The sequence below is a fragment of the Megascapheus bottae genome, chromosome 20 (assembly GCF_031878675.1).
Source record: "Megascapheus bottae isolate mThoBot1 chromosome 20, mThoBot2.hap1, whole genome shotgun sequence".
NCBI lineage: Eukaryota > Metazoa > Chordata > Mammalia > Rodentia > Geomyidae > Megascapheus > Megascapheus bottae.
Window position 1 is genome coordinate 7,729,042 of NC_143528.1, and position 22,489 is coordinate 7,751,530.

The 22,489-nt window shown below is 36.3% G+C and overlaps 1 pseudogene; it reads right to left on the minus strand.

The window, feature by feature from the left end:
• Positions 1-8,197: 8,197 nt before the first annotated feature.
• On the minus strand, positions 8,198-8,881 carry LOC150049131 (adenylate kinase 4, mitochondrial-like; annotated as a pseudogene).
• Between the last annotated feature and the right edge of the window lie 13,608 nt (positions 8,882-22,489).

The window sequence follows — 22,489 nt, forward strand, 5'->3', positions numbered from 1 at the left end:
TTCTCTGACTTTCAAATGTTCAATGATTGGTAAATTCCTAGCCTGTCCTCTGCAGATATTTTCTCATCCCTTTTCAGAGGGCTCTGTCGTATCTTCCCTATCACAAAAAAGCATTCATGGCTCCCCTTTTGCCATTGATCAAGATACACTGTATTCACAAACTGCTCTGTTACAACTACTTACAGATAATAAATTTAAAATACAAATAGCATCCAGTGTCATTGTTCTTCTAACAATATAGACACTTCTATATTATTTCAAAGTAGTTTTCCTGACATTATAAATTTATTTTCTGCTACCTTCATGAAACCACTAAAGGGATGTTTCTAATGGTTCTTTCTCTGTTTTTTTGTTTGTTTTGTTTTGTTTTTGTGAGTCCTGCGGCTTGAACTTTGGGCTTAGGTATGGTCTCTGAGGTCTTCATCTCAAGGCTACCGCCCTACCTCTTGAGCCACAGCCCCACTTCCCATTTTCTAGTGATTAATTGGAGATGAGTCTCACGTTCTTTAGTGTCCCGGCTGGTTTTGAACCACGGTCCTCAGATTTCAGCCTCCTAAGTAGCTAGGATTACAGGCATGAGCCACTGTGCCAGGCCTTTTTTAAAAATTTTTCTTAAAGTGGAAAAACAACAAGTTTAATTGGGAGAACCAGATGGAGTATATCCTTAAGGAAAATAGCAGGTTAGATTTATGTGGCTTAGGATGAAATTTAAAGTAAAAAGAAATAAAAATATTATTTTTTTCCATGCAAGAAATGCAAGTTAAGATTCTTATTTAATATTTCAAAACAACATTATTTAATAGTGTCTGTCCATGAGGTACCTAGGGAATAAATGCTTACTGAGGTAATGAAAAATAAAAATGTCTTCCCTTTAAAACAACAGATATAATAACAAATACCTTACCTATCTTTCTTTCTCTCCCTCCCTTCTTCCTTTTCTTCTTTCCATTTTTCTTTCTTTGCCTATCCTTCTCTCCTTCCTCTTTCTCTTTTTAATTATTTTTTTTGTGAGATAGGGTCTTTCTATGAAACCTTGAGTGGGCTTGTGTATTTCCTGTCCTACTCCTGAGTGCTGGGATTACAGATCATATACCAATAATCCTAGCTCTGTTTTCTAGATATCGTTTGACCATATAGCATACTATATTCTCAACAATAGTGCTATTTGACTTGCAAAATATTCTTGGCATCTAAAACAAATACTGTATCGTATGGAATTTCTATTATTGGTTTTAAGGTATCTCTGTACTTTTCTATAATGATTATTCTAATTTATATTCCTATTCACAGTGTCTAAGAGTTTCCCTTTCTCCATATCCTGGAAGCCTTTGTTATTTATTACTGTTATTATTATTCATTATTGTCATTTTAATGGGGATAATATTATAGCTCAGTATGGCTTTGGTGTGCATTTCTTTGATGATTAGTGATATTGAGGCCTTTTTTATATATTGATTGGATATTCTTAGGCCTTCTTTTGAAATAAATTAATCCACGTGTTTGTTTCTTTGCTTGATTTTTTTGTTGGCAATGGGGCTTGAACTCTGTCTCTGGGCTCTGTCTTCAATCTCTTTTGCTCAAGGCTAGTGTTCTACCAGTCTGAGCCACAGCTCCACTTCTGGGTTTTGAGTGGTTACTTGGAGATATAGTCTCTTGGGGACTTTTCTGCCTGGACTGGCTTGAAATAGGATTCTCAGATCTCAGCTTCTTGAGTTGTTAGGATTACAAAATTGAGCCACTGGGTGCCAGGGATCATTGGCTTGTTTTCTAAAAATCTATTTGTATTTTTGTTTTCTGTTTGGTTGTTTTGAGTGTTTGGTGGATAGTTAATCTATCAAAGAGCAACCACGGGAACAGGAAACATGGGGCGATTGGAAACAGAGATTAGAATTTCATGTTTAGTTAAATTCAACAGAGTTATTCTTAGAGGGCCCTTCATTTGAGGAATCACAATGGAAATTGAGTTTACTTCATAGACAATTTCCTTGACAGATGGGAATAACTTCCCCTTTTACAAAACAAACATACAAAAACACCTAGCATTCTTTAAATGTTCAAGTGAATTTTACTATTTCTTGAAGTTCTAAATTTTGTTTTGTTTGTATTTCTCATTTTCTTTCCTAGTTTTACATGTTTAACCACAGGACTTCTTTTGTTCAGGGAAGGATGGAACAAGATTTAGTAAAATGTTGCAAAGTAGGGAAATGCACATTTCTCCTAACAAATAAAGTAGGTCACTTAAAATGTGACAGTTTGCAGTAGAGTGAGGCAGTTTGGGCTGCAACTGTAATGTGTGTACTTACAGCTCATCCGTTCTCATTCATGCTTATTTACATTGCACTATCACGGTTTTAAGAATAAATATTATTCTACTTTATACAGGGAACAACTGGCATTTAGAGGCTCTGTCTTTTGTCATGATTTTAAAGATATCAATGTAAGTATCTTTGCTTCCAACAGTATAAAAAAAGCATTAAAATGATTAAAATGATTGTGAAGAATGGAGAATAAAATGTGAATTGGTATAAAGCTGCCCAATAAATGCAGCTCAGAATGGCCTTCTGGGTTGAACATCATGTAATGCAATACAATAGCTTTAGGCTATGCTGACATAACACTAATACAACAGCCCAACAACAGATATCATTATAATACTTCTATGTACATATAATTGGTTTGATTGCACTTACTGAATTCACTGGTTACTTTAGTATTGAATAGAAAAAAGTATTATGCACAGAAATGTAGACATCCTTTTCATTTTACATTAGTGCTGCTTTATATTAACTAGTGAGGTAAAAATGTGAAAAAACTAATACATACCCAATTATTGGTCCATAAAGAATAGAGTCTAATTGACATAAGGACACATCCACTAGAACCAGCATACTTTAGTTATACTGTCTAAAAATCCAATAAAAGTATGAATCCAATCTAAACTCCATTCTAAAATCCATGTGTAGCACTTACCAGTTTTTTGGGAGAAGTGTTTAGCAGAACATACAGGCTATCTACTATTGAAATCACCCAGGGCTACTTTACAATGGCAGAATCCAAAAACATCAAAACAACATTTTTAGAAGAAAAACATATACAGGCATTGCTACATAATGTGTTCAACAGGTGAACAGAGCACAATACACACTAATCATACAGATTTATTTTTCCTCCATATAGTCTTTGGAAATAGAAGCAAGAGATAAACTACTCCTGGTGTTTGTAAATGGCACTCCAAGATTTGCAAATATCATGCTGCTAAATGTATGCTAAGCTACTTTAAAGCCAAGGTGTTTGCAAACTCACTTTCTTTTTCCCCAGTTCACAGTAGGCTCTGACATTTTTGTATATGAGACAGGATTCATTGGAACTATAATTAGGAAAATTTTCAAAATGGGGCACAGTGTCACCTTACTCAGATAATTTCTTTTGATAAAAATGAATTCCAATCTGTGAATAATTCATGCATTCATCCCTGTTGCCTTTTTTTCCTGTGAAACAAAAAAATTTAGAAAAAAGCACATTATCTCCCCATCCACCACAATCCTATCAATCTTACCACCCAGATACAATTACTTTCCATACCACCCCACATGAACCAGAGGGACAGTCATTAAAACCCTTCAAATATTGGAAGCCAAAGCGGCTCTAGCCCACAGCTGAACTTAATAAAACTGTTAATGTCAGAGCCTGCCGGCTAGCTTCCCAGGAATACCACTTGCTCAAAATCCTTCCATCCTAGCCATGCATGTGGCATTTCATCCCTCTCCCCATGCAGAACCATGCCATCTGCCATAAGGCACAGTTATACCACGTGCCAGGTGACATTTTCCTTTAAATTCCTTTCTTTATTTACCAGGAAGTATATTCAACAGGCGATGAATAAGAGATTTGAGCTTTACCTAAGCCTGTTTGCTCCAATTTCTTGATATTTATTATATTCTGGCTCTTCCTTTAAATGGTTGATGAGTAATTTATGGGCAGGCATCCTTTAGAAGTAAGTTTGGAGCAATGTAGTGAAAAAAGAAAAAGAAAAATCTTGGAGCATTGGATTACTGGCACTCTAATAAACTAGGGAGGTAACTATGGAGTTGGATTTAGAAAGAAAACAAGAAGAGGAAAGACTCATTAAATCAGTAATTCTCGGGTCTGATGGAGCTGTGTGGAAGCCAATAACATCATAAACTTTTATACTGACTTTAGCAGAGGAACATGTTATTATCTGAGGCAAGTGATAGCAAAGAAATTTAGATCTTATCCATTTGATAAAATAGAGAAAGAGATAGGCAGGTTTTAGAGATGCTTCGTGCTTATGTCCATATTGGATAAGGATTGAATTCAACACGTATAGATGGCGATGCATCCAATGTGATCCAGAAACTATGGTAGGTACAGGAAAAGTTGGGAGACTGTATTTAAAAAATGAATATAGATCCTTGTCTCTATGTTCAATGCAAATTATAAATATATCTGTCTCTTGGGGACATATATAAAATTCATAAACTATACATTTAATGTTTGTAATACAGACAAATAAGCAATCCAATTCCTACTGCCACAGCAGTTCCTATTGAACCATTCCTTATAGGGAGGACATATTCACCCAGGGGCCAGGACCTCTGCTAGAAGCAATATAAGTTTTACTGTGAACCATTACCCATTACTTCATGCATGAGATTAAACTGTTTATTGGTTATTATTTAGTCTAATTGTGAGAGATGATAGTGATGGATCTGGATGATTTTGACAGAAGTATTTCCCTGAAGGTGGCATTCAAGATTAAAGACAATCAAACTATGTTTTCTCCATTTATAGTTACTTAGTCAATTATTAGAACACATACAAATTGTTTCACAGGTTACTGCTCCTGGACTTGACTGACAAATAATAGATTTATATGTAATAAATGCTTAATCATCTTCCTGTCTTTGTTATATCCTTTTTATTAACTATTCATTCTTTCTTTGTCTTTATGCACTTAAATAGCTACACAGTTCAATTAAAAGCTGTCAGCATCCTCCCCTTGAATAAACTCCATTCTATGTGGGCAAAGAAATTGATTCCTCCAAAAAATTAATCTGATTGGTCCAATTGTTACTATGCCCTACACTTTCTGGACCTCCCTCCCTGAGTCCAGATAAAGATTTCTCTCTTCTCTTTTTTTCCTTCTCTTCCCTTCCTTTCCCTTCTCTCCCTTTGTCTCTTTTTCTCTCTCTCTTTTTCTCACACTGGAGGGGGGTATTGAACTTAGGGGCCTCAGGGACTCCACACCTCTAACAAAGTATCTTACAATTCTCATTTTGATCTCTCCCCACCCTTCTCTCTCACCTCACATCAGACTATCCTCCTGCTTCTTACAAGCCTTGCCTTGTTTCCCACATTTGTGTCAATCCCTCCCACTTGGGCACATGATATTCCTGTTAAGAATATTAGTCCTTTTTTTCTTTCCAACAAGATGCTTTTGCAGTTTAGTTTGATTCTATGTAATTTCAAATTTATACTAATTTTTCACTTATTGGGGAATGTATTCTTTGAACTAGTTTGTTAGTTTCCTAACAACATGAGAAACATGTATTTCCCTGACCTTTGTATTTTCAACAGCTAGCACTCTCTTTGGTGAATACTAAGCATATAATAAAAATCCAATGGATGAAGAAATAACATTTCTGCTGTTATTCTTTTGGACTTGCCTTCCTTACAGACCTGTAAGTATAACAATGGATAAAAGACAGGATTGAACTGAGGATCCTCGTTCATTCAGAAAATGCATTTGTTCCTTTTCCAAAAAGAGGTGAAGAAGACAATGTGTTCTGATGTGATTATGATAAACAAACTGGAAAAAAATTCTTAATGGATTAATTGCTAAAAAGAGAAATAGATAAACTATTGGGATAGACAGGACTTTCTCTTGGGTGATCAAAGAAGCTACCTCTGAGAAGACAGAATGGAAGCTCCTTTACTAGCATGACAGCATGGGCATGTGGATCTTATTTTCCATGCTATTATGGTCCTTGAGGATGTAAACAGGCTGTACCACCTTCTAGTTTACCATTGAGAAGGGCTCCTATTTCTTCGCTGTGAATAATCAATTGGAGGGGAACATACAGAAGGAAACAAATAGCCAGGAAGCTTGGGGCCTTGTAGACATAGCATGGCAATGTCAAGGTGTTAGTAGATATGAATTGGTATTGAAAGATTTGAAATATAGTTGGAAGGGATATAAATAAGGTCTCATTGGTAACCTGCTTGTAATCAGGGAGTTGAGGATGACTCCAAGTATCCAGTCTAAAGACCTAGGCAATAGAACTTTTGCTGAAATGAAAGGACAAAATGAAGTAGATGACCAAAGAAGTGGCCATTAGGGATTTGCCATTTTTGTTTGATCAAGATATTTTTTCCTTTATAGCCATATTTACTAAGGTATACACCCATAATTACAGACCTTTATTTACCCTGTGAGCATTATTGGAAAATCAAATATCACTAATAGAATCCAAACTGAATGTGAATCCTGGAGTCTGCAAAATTCTTTCAACTCATAAGATCAGTGTCTGCCGAGGTGTGGAAATATCCCCAGGAAAGAACATCATGGTAACAGGTCTGCTGGGGGTGACAAGTCACTAGAAAAGCTAGCAGAATAAAGGACAGTTGGTGTCCTCCACTAATTAAAAGCATGGAGTCCATTTAGCAATGAAGCAGAGAGGCGAGCTCCAGCTGCTCAAAGCTTATCACAGGAGAAGCTTCCACACTGTTCTGGAGGACAAACCCAGGCTGTTATAGCATCTAGTCAATATCATTCCATTACAGAAAATGGTCTCCAGTGGTGAAACCACATGTGTGAATATCACTCGAGCAAAGTTTTAAAGAATAAAGTCAGGGATAAAACTAGAAACCTATCTATTCTGTTGCCCACCTAATCCTGTGAACTCAGGACCTAGAATTATCACTTGTCATTTACACTCAAGGTTGCTGCTCCATCACTTGAGCCACAGCTCTACTTCTGTTTAATTAGCAATAAATATCTCATGAACTTTTCTGCCTGCGCTGAATTCGAATTGGGATCCTCTTGAATAACTAGGATGACATTTGTGAAACACCAATGATTAAGTAAGAAGCAAAACATATTTGAGGAGAGGTAAGAGGTACTATTTTTCTGTTTGGGGATAGGGAAAAAAAGGATGAAACGAGATGATTCTTTTTTTATTATTATTTCAACGAATGGTTTATTGATGCAATGAAATACAAAATATTATATCTTAATTTCGAGACTTTATGGTCAGCCATAGAACACATCTTTATGCAAGAAAGGGGGAAATAATTTTTTTGTTTTCCCATAATTATAATGCTGTCCTGCTCAATCTACATATACCTATCGCAATGTTTCCTCTACCCCGCAGGCTCCATTCTCCTCACTATGATCTATCTGGGTCACTCATAAAGAAAAATATCTATATCTAGCAGCATGTTCAAAATTCATTTTTGCCTTGAGTACCAAAAGACATATGATTGCTATTGAACATTTCCATCAATGAGGATTTCTTGTATTTCCTGAGGATTCCCAAGGCCTTTGAGAATCTTTCATAAGAGTGAACCCATGAGTTTGACTAGCTATTTAAAAAAGACCCTCCGTGTGGCTCAGTTTCTGGTACATAAAGAAATTCAATGCAATCCCTTTCATCTCAGAGGAATTTGCAGGAGGGAGGGAAAGCAATACAATAATTACCTATGTTGTGTAATAGCCTAGGAAGTCAAAAGATAGAGCAGGAACATAATGCAGGGATGCACAGAACTGTTACTCTATACCAGGAAAAAAGGGAGGGAACATGAGGGCACAATCAGTCAAGGCAGAAACAGCCAGTGAGTGTCATCAACTTCATTTCATTAATTACACAGCAGAGAACTGACAGAAGCTGGGGCTGGAGCCCTGGGTGTTCTCAGGTTTGCTGGTGATATAGTTGGACAGCCTTTGCAAAGAGGAGGAAACCAGAGGCCACCACTCTCGCATGCAGGAAGACCGTGGTCTTGACAGAGTAGACATTTGACATCCAGCTTGTTCTTGTGAAGGGCTTGACACATGTTCAAAGTCACTTTTCTTCATGATCTTCATATACTCCATAGTTTTCCTATCACCTCACCAGCTTCTAATACAGACACCACCCATACTAGACACACCCAAGATTTTATGAACAATCACGTCTTTCTGGATCTTCCACAGGGCAGGCTCAGAATGCTTGTTTGGACTGAATTGGTGTGATCTTGTTTGAGAAAAGTGAGTACATGTAAGGCCAGGTCCTGTTATTCTCTGTCCCAGAAAATTGGTGGAGAACTCCTCGGCTCTTGTATAGGTCAATGACTGGCTTCTCAGCATCTTTGTACCGTCTTAGCCCGGCAGCCACAGCTTCAGGTTTATCATCCTCCTGTTGGACTAATGGTTCTCCAGTGATGTCATCAATTCCGTGCATGTGAGGTGGGTTGACGTCCAGGTTATACACTCGTCCACTAGAAGGATGAATCCAGCGTTGGCTAAGGCGATCTTGAAGTGTTTCGAATGGAATGTTCAAACGGATCCCTAGATCCAGGTCACAGATTCTGTCCAGGGCTTCCGCCTGCACTAATGTCCTTGGAAAACCATGCAGCAGCCAGTGTTGGCTAATCCCATTCTCCAGTTCTGACATCATTAGGCATGTGATCACGTGATCTGGAACCAAAAAGACCTTTCTCTAAATACTGTTTTGCCATGTCGCCAACTTCCGTGCTGGCATTGAGGTGCTCCGGTAAGAAGTGACCGCTGGAGAGATGCTGGAGGCCAAAGTTCTGGGCGCACGGTGCCCTTGCCCGAGCAGGGCGGCCCCAGGATGACTGCGTGCAGCAGTTTGGGGGCCATGGCTTTGGCGATCTCGATTGCAGTCCCCCAACCTCCCTGGTGGCAGCTCAGGAACTTTGTTTCTCGTCCCAGGTCTCGAGCACCCTGTGCTCCCGCAGAGACGCTCCAGCACGAGATGATTCTTAAATGAAGTAAGCCAGGTTCTCTCATATGTCCTTGCTGGACCTGAAACAAATAAACAATGACATAAAATAAAGGATCATATATACAGAGAAAAATGTTTGTGATAGGAGGGCTGTTTGAGGAAATTGTAGAGGAGGAAATGATCAAGTCAGAGGAGGAATGACTCTGAAATACATTGCAAATGAAGAATATATAATGATATCGCATTGAATCTCAGAAAGCTGTTGAATTACAAGGAAGATGGTGATGGGGGAAGAGAGAGAAGCAAAGAGGTCAGTCTGACTAATTTACTATGTATGCATGAATGGAATACTAAGGTGAAAGTCCTATGAACAACACACATACATTTAAAAATGAGTGACAAAGGCTGGGTGCGGGGGTTCACACCTGTAATTCTAGCTGCTCAGGAAGCTGAGATCTAGGATCAAGGTTCAAAGCCAGCCCAGGCACAAAAGGACCTGAGACTCTTATTTCTAATTAAACTATAGAAAATGGGAGATGGGGCTCGGTTCAAAGGTAGGGTAGTTGCTGTGAGCTGAAAAGCTGAGGGATAATGCCCAGGCTCGGGGGTAGGGCAGTAGCCTTGAGCTGAAGAACTCAGGGTCAGTGCCTAGGCCGAGTTCAAGCCCCATGACCCACCAAAAAAAAAAGTGACAAAATATAAAATAGCTCCTACACTGAGTGTCAGTATGGGTGGGATAGGAGCAAATGGAGAAAAAGGAATAGGCAAACAAATGTGGTAAAACACTTCATGTATGTATGATATTCATATGTGAAAATAGAATAATGAAACTGATTTGGGAATGGGGAAAGAGAGAAACATGGGGGAGGAATTGTCTGGTCAAGATATATTGTTGAATGTATGGCATACACAATAAAAATCTTTTTAAAGCTAATTGATGCTAATAAAAAAACGGGGAGGAAGAGGCGGGGGAACAGAGAATGTGTTGAAAGAATTGCCCAGCTTATTTCAATCATATGATACTTTGGCTACAATATCCTTATCCCAGCCACTCAGAAAACTGTGAACAAAATAACTTAAAAGCAGAAAAGAAATTACAATTATTTCTACAGAATAGGTCTCTGAACTTTTAGAATAAAAAAGAGCTTTCTGTGGGAATTAAGTAATTACTGAAGGAAGATTGACAGAAACTGTTTCAGTAGCATGAGTGAGATGGGCAGCTGTGTTAATGAGAACTGGGACATGGAACATAGGAAAGCAAAGCTTGACTGCATATAAGAGTAAGAAGTGGCTATCACTTCAGGTAAAATGCTATTAAGTCTTGGATTCTACCAAGATTGTAAAAAGGAAAAGAAAGAGGGAAGAAGTAAAATAGAGTTTCCTTGAATAAAAAGCAAGAAGAAAAAATATCAAGAGAATCCAGGATTGATTTCCACGTTGTATACTGGGAAATGGGAAATGAACAGATGTTCATAAAAATGCGGAGATTTACAAATATGTGGAGAAATGGATTTTATGAATATAAAAGTGCATCAAGTTAGCTCATATGAGACATACAAGAACAGAACGAGACAAGGAGAGCAGTTGGCAGGTGGAAGGATAGTAGATCACGTGCGTTTGTTAATAGTTTATAGCGTGTTCTAGATTCTGACTTTCCTATTAGAGCTGGGGAGCATACGGTTAGAATGTACTTTGGTGAGAAGAGGAATGGACAATGACCTTTACCAAGGAAGTAAATCACGGTATCAACCCAAGGCTCTATTCTGACTTTGCCTGATGGATGCTGGAGAAGAACAGCTTTCAGGACTTCCTGTCCATCGCCCAGAACTCTACCCCTCTTGCCCAGTTCTCTCAGCAAAGCATAGGCACTGAAGCAATGGCTTTTCAAATTTCTTTTCTTTGGCCTCAGAAAAAAATCTTTTGTGGAATCATAGGATTCAAAAAATACATAGATAACTTATTCATATGTACATCATGTCTCTGGTTTATTCTATATGTTCGATGTAATCATTCCCATTCAAAATAAAATCATTGCTGATGTTTATCTTGGCAATACAATTCTAAAAAATCTGTATGGAAGAATGTATATATCCGTTTGGGTACTCTCCAGAATCTAAATAGAACATCACAACAAGCAAATGAAATCAGGTCCACCAATAGAAGCAATGGGAAAGAGACTAAGATAGTTTTTTTTTTCAAGTAGACATCTAAATTACCATTGCCTATTTGAACTGTTTAACTTCATCGAAAAATCACAGAAATAGTCATTAGGAACAAAAAAAACAACATTAAACACACTCAAACCAAATATTGCTGATATAGAAAGGTAGATGTCTTTTGTACTGCGAATAGGAGAGAACTTTATATAAACTAATGAAACTATTTAGCATTATCTACCAAATTTGGACATATATACAGATTTGTGATCAGAATGTCCATAAATCTGAGTTTTCACCAGACAGACTAGATTTGTATCTGTTACCTTTTCTTATTCACATTGTGCTGGCTGAGTTGACAATTTTTAGTCTACCTTTAACAATTCTTTCATCATCAATTAGGTACATAACATAAATGTACATGCACACAATACAAAATACACAGTTAAGAATGTTAACAGACATTAAATTTTTTTTTGTGCAGGTCATGGGGCTTGAACTCAGGACTTGGCCATTATCCCTGATCTTTTGTGCTAAAAGCTAGCACTCTGATACTTGAGCCATAGCTCCCAGACTCGCTGTGTTTAGTAGACACTAGAATGGGCTGAAGGTATAACTTAGTGATAGAAGATATGCTTTGCATATGTGAAGCCCTGAGTTCAGTCTTCAACACTACTAAGATCATAACAACTAAAAAATAATCTTTGACAGGTGTGATATCAATTGATCTAAATTGTACTTACAAACTGATTTGTTAAATGATTAACTCATTGTATACCTACTTAAAATAATTTAAATATAATTTAAAATACTATGGTAAATTAATTCAATAAAATGTGAGACAGCAATGAAATGAACAATTTACATAATGAGTAAATAATGATAAAACTATGATGATTCAATTATTCATATATTTGTTTTATTTATTCTTCTGTATTTTTATCAATACTTCAGTCGAAAAAAAATAAATTTCCTATCTTATCTGATTATACTCAAGTATTTTCATGAAGTCTTAGTTCTTCAAATATGGAAAAGAGAGAATGATACTGAAACTTCTATCTAGTTGCAATACCATGGGCTCTTCTTACACAATCTTCATAATTAGTAAATAAACTCTACAATAGAAAAAGTTTCATATACTATACCTAAGAACACCAGTAAAATATTGTAATTAAATAATAAAATAATGATGCCCAGAAATGAGAATTGGAGTGAGAGAAGAAAACAAATGTTCTCTAATGGTTTTTCTAGAAAGAAATCCATTCTATAATTCTACAAGATTTCAACAAAGGATTAAATTATATATACAGGTAAGAAATTTATTTTACTTGTAGGGGAAAAGGAGAAGTTTCCAGAGTCTACTAACTGTAATTGTGCTATTGAGAATAAAATTAAGAAGAACAGGAGGGAAGGAAAAAAAAAAGGTCAAATGCATATTGAGTTCTTTCTGCTTGAGCCAAACACAGTCATGCAGTAAGAATCTGAGCTAAATGTTTCTCATCATTTCAGAGTAAAACTATGTTTACATGAATTGTACATGGCTCAAAGCCTTCTATTTTCTCATACTTTAGGATAATATCATCAGTCCTAAATAATTAACTTCAGACTTAAGCTGATGGCATATGGATAACTGGATGTTCTGGGAAATCATTTCATTTCAGAAAAGCAAATATATCCTGCAATGGATACTGTGTTATAATAAGTACAGAGACTTTCTCCAAAGGCATTTCTCACTTTTTAAAATATCACTAAAGGTAGCACCAGAGACCTGCATATGAAATGGCTAAAAGATTAGAGGAGCAGGCCTGCTCTGAAGGGAGATTCTGGTAGCAAAGCCCTCGTGATATAAAACTTTGACTCATACACGTGGATAATCCTGGCCATAAAACCTATGGAGGAAGTGAGTAGGAGGGAGCCTACGTGAGTCATCCAACCTGTCCAATTAGGAGAATCAACTGCTGGAGGAACTATCCCTCAGTTTAGGTATTGTGCATTAAGATCAAACAGCCTGTTTACAGCTAGATTACTAAGCTAATTAAGAAGTGGCTCTTATGAAGAAAAAAAAACAGTAAATCACAACATATAAAATTATTGCCCTACCAAAAATTTAAAATATTGAGATTACCAAACATAAATATAGCATATATACCTATAAAACATCTACAAAAAATGACTGATATAATTTCAAAGATAAGTTTGCAATTAATAGCTATCAGTAATAAATTCAGAGATATGAAAAACTTTAAAGATTTGGGCTGAGAGTTTGGCCTAGTGATAGAGTGCTTGCCTAGCATGCACAAAGACCTGGGTTCGATTCCTCAGTACCACATACATAGAAAAAAAGCAAGAAGTGGTGCTGAGGCTCAAGGGGTAGAGAAAGTCCAAGGACAGTGCTCAGGCCCTGAGCTCAAGCCCAGGACTGGCAAAAAAGGAAAAACATTAAAGATTATCTGGAAATACAACAGATAGCTCTTAAAGTAAGGAGTAATAAGAGATAACTGGGTCCCAGTGACTTACAACAATCAGGAGGGTGATATCTGAGGATAAGGTTGTGGAAAAAAAGGAACCCTACTGCACTGCTGTTGGGATTGTAAACAAGTTCAGCCACTCTAGAAAGCAGTGTAGAGGTTTCTTAAAGAACTGAAAATAAGGGGGAGGGAAATGGGGACCTTGACATGAGAAAGGGTATCAATGTATGTGAAGTAATACACCTTCTATCTGGTCAATATAATGTAACCCTTCTATCAATTAAATACAAAATATATGAAAAAAAGAACTGAAAATAGACCTTCCCTATGATCCCTCCGTACCACTCCCGGGCATCTATCCTGAACATCATATCCAAGGATATGATAAGGACACCTGCTCAGCTATGTTCATCTCTGCACTATTCACAATAGCCAGGTAATGGAAACAATCCAGACGCCCTACTGCTAATGAATGGATAGATAAAATGTGACATATATATATATATATATATATATATATATATATACAATGGAATTCTACATAGCCAACAGACAGATAAAATAATGGCATTTGCAGGGAAGTGGATGAATCTATAGCGAATCATGTTGAGTGAGACAAGTCAAGACCTAAGGAACAAAAGGCACATGGTCTTCTTAATATATGGCTATTAGATCCAAACAGTACAAGAGCAAGGACTCAATATTTGCATAGCCAATGATATGGATGTAGTATTGGAAATATAAACACAACTACATAGACATAAAAATTTATGACTCTATAGACATAATGTTTTATTACATAGATTAATATATATCTATGACATACAAACTCTCAGCCTAATTTTAATTATGTTCTAAAATCTATGTGCCAGTGATTATATAAGATAGAGATTCCCTTCTTGAATACTTGTTAAAAATGTCATTTGAGGTATGATGTAAAAAATCAATGTGAATAAATTCTTTAATAAAAAAATTGGAGAAATGTAGATTTCCCAGTGTCCCAAATCCAACTCACTCCTTCCCCACAAAACAGGAGTCTAAGATCATTGTTACTAAAGTGAGGGAAATTCTCACGCCTTTGAACTTAACTGCAGGAAATACCTGAACATCAGGTGAATGGCTTTCAGTTCATTTTTAACTATAAATCTCACATATTATATCTAATCTTAATTATATCTACTTTTTCAGACCCCAACCTCCCCCAAAATGGAGGTTTATTTTTCCATCAGCCATAATAAAAACAAAATGAATGCTGAGCAATTTAAGAAAATGATATCATAACCAATCTATCATATCTACCAAAATGCACCATGGCTCTGGAATTAGGGAATGGACTGAAAATAAGTAAAGTAGCCAGGATGTGGGAGTGTAGAAACAGCATGATGTAGAACATTTAGGTAGAGGGTAGGATTCAGGCAACAAATGGACTTAAAAGCTCTATCGAGGATTTTGTTCTTTTCCCAAGATCAAAGGAGGTCAACTTATTCATTTGGATGTTCCATAGATGTGCTTCTGTGTGGAACACTGCTCTAAGTTTGCAAGGGAAGCTCAGAGGTAACCATACTTCTAATGTACAAGTTTAGTGTTGAGATTCCTCTTTGAAGAAGTTAATCAAGGTGTATCCTTTATCCCTCCAAGGAGTCCAGAGATCCCTATTAAATCTGTGCTGCTTAGAAATATTTAAAGAGGTTTCTGTTTCCCATCATTAAGAGCCCACAGGTCAGCCACAAAGTTTCATACTCATATACATACACATGGCAGATGTAGTTGATGCAAATAGACTATCAACAAATCAGAAGTTAATTATCCCATCTGACATGGCTGTAAGGAATTGAGTTCCAGAAGTTATCCCACAATAGGATGTCAATTATATATATATATATATCATGATATATATATATATATATATCAAGGTAGTTGATCCCATTGTTTCTCGTTGTATTGTCACTTATTTCTAAGTAGAAGAAAAAATTATAGCAAATCAAGAAAGCTCTGTTTTATAAGAACAAAAGATGTGCATTTATCTGCATTTAAAAGCTGTGAATTGAAAATTCTGAAATTCTTATTTCAAACTATGCTCACATGATCAAAAGCCCATAAAAAGACTTCAATTTCACTACCAGCTAAAGACCGAGATAGCCCAAAATCACATTAAATTGATGTTTGCTTAATAGCAGCAAAAGTTTTATCAAAGAGAGCATTCATTGCTAAAGACTATAATACTAAAACTTGTCTTGGGAAGATCTGGCTAGAATCATACAATCTATGTTTTTTGAGCCCTTTGAAATTATAAACTCAAAGGAGTTCTCCTTGATAACAGAACAGTTGACATCTGTTGTAATTTATTTGGAGACCTTAAAAACAAGCACTAATTCACAAAAGGATGGGAGTCAAATTATGGGTTGTAGCAGCAGCAGCAAGACTTTTTCTTAGGATAGTCCTAACTTGTTATTATGGTCAATCATAACTGCAGCATGAATTTGACTAGTTATTTCATCCTAGGATTTAACACAGATCTACAAAAATGAACTTGATATGTGACCATCAGGCCTCTGCACATAAAGAAATTTCACCTAAAAGGCATTTCTAAGTAGACCTGCACAGAGCTGTCTGGAGCCCAGATTATCTGGACCTGAATACCTGGGACCCATTCAAATTCCTCAGCCATATGATTTCACCATTAATGTCCTCATAAAAATGTCTAGATAATTCTATCATGAAGCTGAGGTTGAGAGACATTTTCAGAGAGCTAATGTTATATGGAATTTGAAGGATATCATTTCTGAAAACTGGAGAAGTCACACAGACATTATATTTTCCTGTTCTACATTGGCAATCAAGTTCCATTTATCTCCAAGTCCAAGGATTTCAGTCATCTCATGCTTAGGGATCACTGTAATAATGCTAATGAGTCCCCTCCCCTCAGCAATTACTTTCTGAGGTCTCTGAAATATTTATAAAACATGTATAATTTCTTAGTGTTATCCATAATATAATGTTTGCCCTAAAGGAAATTATATTCCAAAGTGGATAAATTTAAAAATAAGCTCAAAAACTCCAGGGACATAGTTCAATTATTTATTACAATTGCAAAGCTTCATTTTTCCTCCAAATAACCTGAGGCAACTTATTCTTTTGCAAGTCAGTGAGAAGATGGACAAACCATCCTGGTTAATAGATTTCAAGTGACCTGCTTTTTTTAGGATCTACTTGAATTTCTCCTGGGTTATTCCTTTTATTTGCCTTTTTTGGAAGGAATTCAGATATGGTCTCCAAATCCATCACTTGAGTTTTGAAAGCATCTGTGACAGGTTTCAACTTCCATGGTTGGGAAGAACTCAACAATTAGAAATGAGATTCTGCAACCATGGAGTTCAGACTCTAAACTGACTTCTGGGTGGACAAACATATCTCCAGATGTGCTGGCTGACTTTATGTGTGTGTGTGTGGTGTGTGTGTGTGTGTGTGTGTGTGTGTGTGTGTAGAGAGAGAGAGAGAGAGAGAGAGAGAGAGAGAGAGAGAGAGAGAGAGAGAGAGAGAGAGCTTTTAGACTGAGCACAGTTGCATGTTTTAACACATTACATGCGACCTTCAAGAAAATGTTGCTTCCCCTGCCTCCCCTGAAAGTCTGATGCTGGGAGAGCAAGTATTGTGTGTCTAGCACAATCACCATATCCTTCTCCCATTTCACTGACAGGGAAGTTGAAAACATCTGAAAGGTGTTCCTTTACCTCACTGTAAAAAGAACCTTAGTTCAGTTTATATGGCTGAACTTTCTTTGACCAATCAAAATGGAACCTTTGTGAGACAAGTATCGCATGTCTTAGTACTACATGGGCATCTCAACATAAATTTCAGCTAAATATTGACTTAAATCCTGGGACAGTTTATACATAGTAAGTACACGTTCTTCAATGTATTTTCCACATCTTACATTGGAGGTGACTATGTATATTTTGTTAATATGCTGTAGCCCTCAGTATCCTAAGTGGTGATGGAAACAATAGCTTCCATTATAGACAGGATGTGTCAATGTATGATTTAAGGAAATGAATGTTGTTAATAAATGTACAGATACAGAAACTGCCCACATTCTCCTCATAAATCTAAATTTAGCTGTCTTGGAGAATGAAGAGTTCATCATGAGAAAAAAGGGACAATGTTCGCAATGAACGGACCTATTATAAAAAAGTGGAGTACGAAAGAGCAAATTTCATAACTTACTTCAAGAAAGCTGGGGCATATCAGATAGTGGCTTAAGCACAAATTCATGTGTGTATGGTATGGTATGTGTGTGTATATGGGTGTGTGTGTGTGTGTGTGTGTGTGTGTTGTTTTGTTTTGTGTATGTTACTCTAGATTGAACTCAGGGCCTCACACAAATAGGCAAGTAAGCAAGTATTCTACAACTGGATTAATGCATTTTGTCTGGACTTGAAAATTGGAACAGTGAAGGTTAATGTAGCCTATTAAGGTGCCGTAAGCCTGGGACCACCACAACTCCATGATTCTAATTGCTTTAGACAAATATCTTTCATAGGACTCCAAGATTCGAAGATAGCATCAAAATAAATCTTTGCATAAGCCTTAGAAGCCTTCTGGATAGAAATAATTCCTAATTTTTAGGAAAAGCCAGTTCTATGAGCTGTTAAATATGTTGACTAGTTCAGCAAGTAAGGCTGAACCTGAAACTTGAAACTCAGATCTATATTATCCCAAACATCATATCTTACTGCCTTTTGACCACCTCTTACATTTTAAAGAAAGATAAAGATGGGAAGTACTGAATGTTGAAAAATTCAGATCAAGATAATAGTTGTAGATATAAGAATAAAAATAGTTCACATGGGCAAGTCAGCACAGGGACACTAGCAGTTACTAGTCACTGGAAAAACTAAAATACTTATCACATTGTCCACCTTCCCTTTTCTTTTTTAAATTATTTTTTATTGTATAGAGGGGTTACAGTCAGGTAGTAGGTTCATTACTTCTTGCACACTGACACTCCTTCCCATATTTTTGTCCCCATTTCTTTCCCCCACCCACTCCCAGTCATCTTGTTTTTCTCCCTTCACTTTCTTATTTCAAATAAACAAATAAACGAGTATACAATATACCAGGTAACAAAGTCAGATGCAGTAATGATATGAGATTAACCATGCCACCATCCATTTTCCACTTTCAGTAATTTTCCTTCTGTCTTAACCTGTTCTCACTGATGCTAGATTAATTTTTCTAACACATATCTAAAAATCATGCCCACTTCAGCTGACACATCCATTTACTCCACAAGTATTTGGACACACTTTGTGGATCTTCTGAATAAAGAGAAGTGTCAAAAATTTTTGTCATCAAGAATGACATGTCTACAATGTCAAACTCTCAAATAAATGGGTCATTTAAAAATAAGAAGAGGCAAGTACTTGATTTTGTGACCACAGAATGGAAGTTTCTAAACTATCCTGCTATTGTGAGTATGGACAAGTGGAGAAAGAAGGATGATCTATGAGCTTTCTTTAGAAAGATAAGATGATAGATGAAAATGCATGCCAAGGTCCTTTCTGTTGGGAGGGCTTTATTGCAAAGTGAGAAGTACAATGCACTTAAGAAACTTTAAAAAGCTGACAGATTAGGTGGGGATAAATGAAATGAGCTGTAGAAGAAATCAGACGACAGATCATGTGTGCCTTGTGTGCTTAGCTTAGAAGTTTGGATTTTTCCTGAGAGAAATGAGAACCCATAGAAAGGTATATAATAGAGTGATTTGAGCAGATTTACAATTTGGAAAACCTCTCTCCCTCTGATGGAGAGATAAATATTAGATGATCCTGGAAGCAAGGATATCATTACAGAGTCCACAGATTAGTTCAAGGAGAATCTGATAATACTGACTACTACTCCAAATGCATGCCTTAGATTAACTGTCAATGGAACCCATACTTTGGCTTCCCAGCTCTCCCTTCTAATACTTAGCTTTCAATAGATAATGCTTCCATCAAGCACCATCTAGCATTTTAAAATTACTGCTCTTTACTCTGCATTCTTAATGCCAAAACTATTTTTCAGACCATCTTTTATGCCCATGTGTGTGTGTGTGTGTGTGTGTGTGTGTGTGTGTGTGTGGTGTTTGTGTTAGCATGTAGTGGATACTCAGTTGGAAGATTTATAGAAAAAGACAACATTCTTTCTCAAAAAAAAGTGCTGAATAATTTTATAGGCATCTAACTAGCTACCACTGGGCAAATAAATGCATTTTATCATTGACAGAACTATCAACAATTCTACCAACTCTGAGTAAAAGTCATAAATAAGTTCATAACATGTAAGTGCATTTCTGACTGATTAAAGCCCAAGTCTTTGGACAGCTCCTAATTTTAGGTAAGTATTATTTTCTAGATCTTATTAAGTAATAGCATAACTTTAGAAATGAAAGTAATTAACAACAGCTCTCTGATCTGTTAAAAGTATTATTTGATGATCAAATAGTAATACATTATGAAGAACCTTAAAATAGGATTCCATATCAAAGTATCTGGAGAAAATGGTTTAGAAGATTAAGTCACGAACCAATGGCTTACCTTTACAATTCTACCTACTCAGGAGGTTAAAAACTGAGGACCATGGCTTAAAGACAAATCATTGAAATTCTTACCTCCTATTAACCAACCAGAAGCCAAGAGTGAAATTATGGAACTGAGGGAAGAGTACCAGCTAAGCAGGACACGAGTTCAAGCCCCCTCATCAACATACATCAAGAAAAACTGTGTTTCAAGCATAAATAAATAAACAGAACATTCAAAGACCCAGCTTCTTTTTTTACATGGCATGAAAATTATTGAGTAAGTAATCAAAGGAGAATGTCATACACCTAGTGCAATACTCTATAAATCATGAATTATACAACAGGCAAAAATGAGAAACTGAAAAGAAATCAAACCTATATGGAAATAAATAAAACATACAAGGAAAGTAGCAATCATGTTGGTGCTAGTAATAAAAAGAGCCTGCATTGGGGAATCCTCACAAAATGAATACAATATGCTAATTATAATTATTATTTTCCAACTCAAATGTAACTATGAAATAGATGGTAATTAACAAGTAATTGATGTTGGAGTTCTTCACAAGATAATGTACTGAGTTAAAGGAGACCCATGTAACCTAATCCAGGTATTTTTAAATGAAGAATAATGAAATATAGAGAGCATTTCCTGGATTAGATGGGCTTTCCTTTGATCAGAATTCTTTACAATTGAAGGAATTATAATGTTTTGGTTTGGTTTTGTATGTCTGTAGAACCATAGGGATTACTGAGTGTAAGAGATGGGAATCATCATTGGAAATTTAATAACATTTTCCTAGGACAACATCTAATACAGATGTCCTAATTTGAATACTCACTGGATCTCCATTTGTGAAGTTGTTTTATGGCATAAAGAAAGCTGGCATGGTTCTCTTTCACTTCTTGTCTGTAGAGTCCTTTAAGGACAATATAAACAATTGACTTTGCATAAAACCACAAGTCTTGCTGACTCTTCTTATCCACCTCTCCCAAGCAAAACCCCAGGTTTTGCATTGAGTATTCAAATTAGTTCATCCACATTATTATGAAAATGGAAGCATTTAGATGGAACCTGAACAAAGTAGTTTCTAATCTTTGTGTGCAACATGCACAGATCTAATCCTAAGGGGTGATAGAGCTCAGCTTTGAAACATGATCCGTAGATCTCAGCCTCCTGAGTAGCTAAAATTACAGGTATTAGACACAAGTGCCTGGCTAGTTTTCCCTATTTTTGTTTTTTTGAACAGGCCCACACACACTATGTGTGGTATTTTGCTTTTGGTCCTTCAGTTTTGTTTATTTTCTGTACTAACTATGTAGGATTCATTCGTGTTATGGTATGCATTAGTAACTCATTCTCATATCTGTGTAATATCCAATTGTATGAGTGGACAATAAAATGAGTTAATTTTTCTACTGATAATGTTTGTTTGCTAGCATCAGGAATTAAAATCTATATATGAGTATGATAGCATGTCTTTTTTCTACATATATATGTATATATGTGTGAGTTTTAATGGTAAACAGCAGTGAAATAGCTAAATGACATTTTCTTTACATGTTTAAACTTAACAAAGTTTTTCAAAGTGATTGTACAAACATATTTTAACCAACAAAAGGTATCACGATCTAATTTTAGTCTTTGCTCATGCTTATACACATTAACTACAATGAGTGATCTACTGATTTATATGTGTATATATACATAGATACACACACACACACACATATATATATGTGCATAATGTGTCTGTGTGTATCTGTGTGTGTGTGTGTGTGTGTGTGTGTGTGTGTGTGTGTGTGTGTGTGTGTGTGTGTGTGTAGGTTTGATTTGCTTTGTTGAGGTGGAGTCTTGCTATGTGGCCAGGCAGGCCTCAATCTCAAGATCCTCTGGAAAGTAAGACCTGGCATTTTAGCATCCTGACTGCTGGATTACAGGTGCACATTACAATTCTCTGTTCATTTTCAGTAGGCTAATTAGCTGAAGTTTTCCCATGTACTATCTTACTAATTACACATATTTTATTAAGAGTTGAAACTTATATGTTTCATCTATAGAAAGCTGATCAATTAGGACTTTCTCACTTCTTAGACAATGCTAGGAATTTAAAATCTTCTAACTCTTACTCAACATTTTGCCATCTTCATGTTTTATATTTTGATTAGGGTAATGTTATTACTTTTTTTTGTCAGTCCTAGACTTGAGCTCAGGGCCTGAGCCCTGTCCTTGGACTTTCTCAAGGCTAGAGCTCTACCACTTGAGCCTCAACACCACTTCTGGCTTTTTTCTATGTATGTGGTATCGAGGAATTGAACCTGGCTGTTCATGAATACTAA